The 7,190-nt window shown below is 36.8% G+C and overlaps 1 pseudogene; it reads right to left on the bottom strand.

The window, feature by feature from the left end:
* Positions 1-239: 239 nt before the first annotated feature.
* Positions 240-1,019, bottom strand: LOC121397987 (annotated as a pseudogene).
* Positions 1,020-7,190: the final 6,171 nt, after the last annotated feature.

Here is a 7,190-nt window from a genome sequence, read left to right as displayed (position 1 = left end):
CAGAACCCTAAAACAGAGAACTGTAAAAGCAAAAATGTTTTTTGATCTTTTCAAAGAGCAGCTGTAAACCCGTTTTATTCCTTATTGTTCTGAAACTATTATAGTTTTAGTAAAGCTCTTCTTAGGGATAATTTGAGTTCCTTGTTCCTCAGACTGTAGATCACAGGGTTTAGAGAAGGAGTTAATATTGCAAAAAATACAGAAGCCCCTTTGGCCTCAACTAAATGATCATTTGCATTTTAGCGAAAGTAGTCAAAATAAATAGCAGTGTAAAATATAAAGACCACAGTTAGATGAGAGGAGCAGGTGGAGAATGTTTTGGATCTCATGTGTTTTGAAGTCATTTTCAGTACAGTGGAGATTATAGGGATGTATGGGTATAAGGTGACTCCTAAAATTCCTACTCCAAACACTGTTCCAAGGAGAAATATAAGCAATACATTGATGAATGTGTCACTACAGGAGACCTCAAGCAACTGGGGAACATCACAAAAGAAACTTTGCAAAAGATTTGGAAGGCAAAAAGTCAGTTTAGCTAAAAAAAGAGTGTGCACCATGGAATGTATTGTACTAAAAACCAACACACCTGATACAAACTGAACACAAACATTCCAGTTCATTATCTGCATGTAGTGAAGTGGCCGACATATGGCAATGTATCTGTCATAGGACATCACTGCCAGTACAGACATCTCTGATGTAGCAAAAACGTAGAAGAAAAAGGCCTAAGTTATACAAGCTCTCACAGAAATGATTCTTAATTCAATTAGTAAATCAAAGAGCATTCTTGGGACAGTGACTGAGGAGTAACTCATATCCAGACCTGCCAGGGTTCCAAGGAAGAAGTACATGGGGGAGTGAAGATGGGAATCAGTGAAAATCAGGAGAAGAATGAGAAGGTTCCCAGTCAGAGTTATAAGGTAGATCAGGAGAAACACCAGGAACAGAGGAAGCTGAAGACTTGGAAGATCAGACAGACCAGCGAGAACCAGCTTATTCACAGTTGTGCGATTTTTCATTTTGCCTATAAATATTAAAAATGTCTTAACAATGTAATTCATTAGAACTGAAACTGAGACTGACTTGTCAAAAAAGATAAAAATGAACTAACAAATGGACTTTAAAGAATTCCTGTTTCTCTGCAGTGTGAGAGCCATAGGGAAATAACAGTAGTATGTGTGTTCAATGGGTGACTTATGCTCAAAATTATAAAGAAAAAAGTACCCCGTAGGTAACAACCTAATCAGTATCCAGCATACGTTAAATCTCTTAGGATTTAAATAAATTAATTAAATAAGTAAGTTACGGTGAAAAAAGTGCCCAATCAATTAATGAATTAATTGATCAACTACTTGATTTTAGAATAATTCATAAATACTATAAAGTGCCAATTAGTGCATAATACCTATTAAGTAGTTTAATTAATTATCATTCTCAAAATAAATAACAATTCATGGTTGAAATCAACCAAAAAAAGCTAAAAGGATAAAAATGACAAAGTTCATCAAAGGAGTGCAATTAACTGGGAAAAGATACTTGAATTAAGTGAAGATTATTAAAAACACATAAGAAGGTATATTAAATTAATCAAGTGCTAGTATTTATATAAAGAGTGCTGGAAATTAAATTAATTGAAAGGATCCCATTGGATAAAAAATTACCACAATTGGGTAGAAATCATACCAATGCTACGGTCAGCAGAAAAGAAAGAGGATATAATGAAATATAAGAAGGTGGAGTTGTCCCAAAACTAACTGCCTGTTGTTTTCTAAGTCTGGGACACCACAAAGAGGAAGCCAGGACAGGGTAACCAAGACTGTGGCCTTGGTATATTAACTTGCCCTGATCTTAAAGAGACTAAGTTAACCCTAATAAGCCACAAATCACCGGCCCCTTAGAATGGAAGGAAGATTGTTTCGCCTTGAGAAAGCTATTAAGCGAAACGCGTTGGCGAGTCGCTCAAATCCTGCATTTTAATTATTGAATCTTCGTGCTTTTACTGGGGTTGGATCTAATCCTTATTGCTACGGTTTTTTCTTTTATCTTAAACAATCTTCCTTCCATTCTAAGGGGCCGGTGATTTGTGGCTTATTAGGGTTAACTTAGTCTCTTTACGATCAGGGCAAGTTAATATACCAAGGCCACAGTCTCGGTTACCCTGTCCTGGCTTCCTCTTTGTGGTGTCCCAGACTTAGAAAACAACAGGCAGTTAGTTTTGGGACAACTCCACCTTCTTATATTTCATTATATCCTCTTTCTTTTCTGCTGACCGTAGCATTGGTATGATTTCTACCCAATTGTGGTAATTTTTTAATCCAATGGGATCCTTTCAATTAATTTAATTTCCAGCACTCTTTATATAAATACTAGCACTTGATTAATTTAATATACATTCTTATGTGTTTCTAATAATCTTCACTTAATTCAAGTATCTTTTCTCAGTTAATTGCACTCCTTTGATGAACTTTGTCATTTTTATCCTTTTAGCTTTTTTTGGTTGATTTCAACCATGAATTGTTATTTATTTTGAGAATGATAATTAATTAAACTACTTAATGGGTATTATGCACTAATTGGCACTTTATAGTATTTATGAATTATTCTAAAATCAAGTAGTTGATCAATTAATTCATTAATTGATTGGGCACTTTTTTCACCGTAACTTACTTATTTAATTAATTTATTTAAATCCTAAGAGATTTAACGTATGCTGGATACTGATTAGGTTGTTACCTACGGGGTACTTTTTTCTTTATAATTTTGAGCATTTTTTGACTTTCTGACGGTCGTCAGCCCTCGTGTGTAACCTTTGAGATCCTGTTTATCTTGGGAGTTAAGAGTTCCTTTTCTGTTTTAATTTTCCAATGGGTGACTTATCTCATGTAGTGTAAAGGTCTGTGAATAGAGATATGCTTTGTTACAAAGTGTGTTTGTGTGGTGTGAGGTCTTTGTGGTGAACAGTGGATTTGTTTTTGTGTAGGCATGTGGTCACTGAAGGTAGTGTGTACGTTTGGGTGTGTGAAGATGAAGTATTAACATTATTAACTGTGACATTACTGATATTATCTTAATAATTAAAACTGACACAAACCAACATTATGACACTAGTAGTAAACAACCTGCAGCCTGCTGTTAAATAGAGGACAATACAGGAAGAACCACCTCCATATCCTGTTATAAAGACTGAGATCACTAGTGATGGGCGAATTTGCGGCTAATTTGCGCGATTCGCTGCCAGCGAATAAATTTGCGAAACGCCCGTGAAAATTCGCTCGAAAAAATTCGTCGGCATCAAAAAAATGTTTTGCCGGCGCCAGAAAAAACGGACGCCGGCGTCATTTCGCGATTTTTTCGCCGTTTCGTGAATTTCACGGGAAATTCGCAAATTTTCCGGCAAAGCGAAACGGCGCAAATTCGCCCATCACTAGAGATCACTTTTCACTGTGTCACCCAACTAAAATTCACAGTTCATAATTAAAAGACAAATAAAGCCCAAACAAAGGCCAACATTTTTACATAGCCCAGTTATTTGTTTACTCAGAAACATGTGCCTTTTGTGTTTTTTAATTAATTTGAATTTGCTTTACTCCTTTTACTTGTCTTGCTTCTGTCATACGGAAAATTAGGCTTTGCCCTGCCTGCATACCATAATTAACAACAAAAAGCATGTTCAGATGTCTCCTTCCAAAGGAGGTGGTGAGGAATAGGTTCATCTATTCAATATGAAGAAGGTTTGACTTCCTTCTTAGCAAGAAAATATATTGTCTTTTACATCAAAGCATTAGAAATTCAACTCTCCAGTTTGTAATATATTTTTGCAAAGTCCCTGACGCCGCTAAATTAAGACAAATCTATTGAATATCTTCATCAGTAGAACTACAAGAGGAGACGGTGGGACCATATGTGGAAGGAAAGTACCTTCTTGTGACTCGTTAATAAACCACAGAAAGAAAATGAATGACATTTATTAGAAGTTAATACCCTTAATAACATTATATTATTTTTTGTTGTTGGTTTTGTCAGTTAACTTTATTAAAATAATTCAGGGATCCCCTTAATTAACATAAAATAAAAATTCAAAAATACAGTAAAATGTCTTACCTGTAATATGAAGAAAGCTTCTGTGATCAGTGAAGAAAGTGCCGCTTTAAAGACCTTTTCTTCTAAGTCTTCCAAACCTCCATAGGCTAATTACATGTTAACAATTCCCAGGGGACATGCAATCTTCTGAATTGTTTTTTAACCCTTCTATAGTTTCTTAAAAGAGAATTAACATTCAAATAATGGCCACATCATCAGCATTCCATTGCTAGGCATATAGGTCTCATTTATTGCTGCCCCGCCACAAATAAAGATGCACTAAGGTGAGAAATAGTACCCTCTTTGTTCTCATTCGCCTCTCTGCACCTTGTACCAGATTTAAAACAAGTCCTGCAGGTACAGGAAAGTACAGGCAGCCCCCCTTATGTCTGAATGATATATAAAACATGCAAGGAGGCATGTAGATGGGGAAATGCCTAAATGCCAACCCCTGCCTGCCCCTCGTGAATACAGGGCTTTTATATTAGGGCCAACAATATATTTAACATACTGTAAAAAGTGCAAAAAAAAAAGTGATGGATTGTGCCAGTTTTTTGCTCATTGAATCTTCCTTGTTCATTGTAAATGATCCCTAGTATATACCTCTACTACCCTGGTATTATTGCACTTTTTTTTTGACACACTCCTAAACTCTTTTACATACAGTATCTAGGGATGTGAAAATCTTAGACACCCTTACACTTTACAGACAGGCACATCCCTAGTAATATGGACTTCTTAGTGGGTCCTTATGGGGACCTTGTGCTTATGTAACCCCTGCAGTTCACACAGTGTACACCAGATGGCACTGTGCCAGAGTATAAAAGGTTTAGGAACCATGTGCTCTGGGTCCATTGCTTTAGCCCAACCAAGCAGGCTGGAAGGGAATGGGTAGTGTCGACCCTAGGCGATATGGCCCTAGTAATTAGACAGCTATACTTAATTATAGATCACTCTAGGAGTGATAGAGAGGTTATTTAGTTGAGCAGCTCAAGGCTCCGCCGAGGAGATTAGAGGGATTAAGATCCCAGGGTATTACTGACCCGGAGTAAGGACTAAAGTGTTGAGATAGGGATGATAGGAGTTCCCCTAGTCTGCCACTGGAAGATATCCTGAAAACTGGGCAATACCCATCACATGCTGTCAACTTACTCTCTGCTGTATATTCCCTAGCCTGTGGGGATTCAGCCTATACGTGCTGTGAGTATATGCTTCCTTTATGCTGCTGTGTATGTTCTATACTCCATTGTGGATAAATGTGCTAAATGATCTATGTGCTAATGTTCAATAAATACAGTTCTATGTTCAACCGTTAAAGAACTACTGGTGCCCATCATTGTGCTATGGCACCTTGTTACAGTTAAACTACACCCTTGCCTCCACCGCGTTGTGAGGGCTTGCCCCTGAGAAAGAGAGCTCATCTGTGGTATCAGCCCACAAAGGAAAGTAGCTAAAACTGCCCTCACGTCAGTCAGTTTACTATAGTGCTACACATACTTCAATGTTTAACTGCACTCTTGGAAAATTAGGGCAAAATTTGACTGTAAAAACCTGGAAAATGTTAGGAAAAAGCACCCACTAAAATGTATTATACTTGGTGCAACTTCAAAAATAAAGGGGATATGAATTTGAATCGCTAAACACATGAATGAAATACCAAGGCTCGCATGTAGCAGATGAGCTGAACTGCTCAAGATCTTATTCAGTAGTATACACAAAAATATAATTTAATAAGATATTAACTTTGCCAAGGTAGATATTTCACCAGGTAAGTATTTCACCAGAGAACAAAGTAACATATATTTAGGATTAATACCATGTATAGTACATAATAAAAGGTACAAAGCAAACCAGGATTCAAGTTGACAAGCATGTATACAGTATGTTAGTGTCAGACTGGAGTTAGCTGGGCACCACCAGAAAACCAGAGTAAATGGCCCTCCACTGGTGCACCAAATCCCCTCTACAGGGGCTGCACGCTGGTGGGTACTTCTGCTGCTGCATCAAACTGCTTTGAAAAACTTGATTTTGGTCATAAACAACCAATAAAGAGCCTGTTAACTAGCACTCTCTAAGATATCATTATTACAAATAATTTCTATTCATAAAGTGCATTTGGGACATACAATCCAATAAATATCCTTTTAAACATTACCCCACAAAACAATACATAATCTGGGGGAGCTCCCACCATAACCTTTACCACAAGTCAGGCGTCCAATGAGGATTCAATGTGGATTTAAAATCATTTATAGTTAGGTTATAAAATTAAATCAAGAGTAGTAAAAAGAAAACATTCTTACATGACAGAGAGACACAGAGAGAGGGTTCGATTATAATTTGACAGGTAAAACAAATCAATCCAATTTTTCTCTGTCAGATACATCAGAAAGTGATTTAGAGGTGAATAGAGAGAAAAAAGACAAAAGATTGATGGTTTCAAAAAAACTGGATTTTTTCAGGACAAGGAGGGTAAAGAGGAAGCAAAAGGCCCTCTGGGAATTTGAGAGACAGACAGAAGTGGGCCCTCCCTTGCAAAAATGTAAATCTAAGGTAGAGTCTAGTCAGTCATCTGGAGCAGTGTATCTGTCTAATTTTGAATTAAAACCCTCGCACATTTCAACAAACAGCTTAACCTATTCTCCAACTGCAAAGCTAGACAAATTCACAGTAGTGAAAGAACTGCATTTATTTGCCTGAAAATTGGGTTTACACAAGTATTATCACACACATTATTCCAAGTATAGAGAGGGAGTTGACAAAGTTAAAGATGTGGAGTGTACAATTAATGATCAATTGGTGAATTTCAAATTCAAAGGGAAAATTAGAATGGGGAATCTGCAAAAAGGGAAATGGAATCTTGGATATTGGATTTATAGATTTAAAACCCCAATCACGTGGGTCCCCGAGCATCATTATCTATTTGAATATCCCTAGTTTTGTTTGGCTAGTTGAGAGGGATTTAGAGAAATTACAATTAAAAGACATTTCCTTGGACAACTTTTCAAAAAGTGAGAGATGGGAAGAATTCCAACAACATCCTCAAATAATAATAAAAATGGCGGATAAGGGGGGGCAATGTTGTTTTGCAAAATGTGGAAGATTATGTG

Source organism: Xenopus laevis, chromosome 9_10L, assembly GCF_017654675.1.
Source record: "Xenopus laevis strain J_2021 chromosome 9_10L, Xenopus_laevis_v10.1, whole genome shotgun sequence".
NCBI classification, from domain to species: Eukaryota; Metazoa; Chordata; class Amphibia; order Anura; family Pipidae; genus Xenopus; species Xenopus laevis.
The sequence above is the reverse complement of the archived record's forward strand: the minus strand, read 5'-3'. Positions and strand labels throughout refer to the sequence as shown.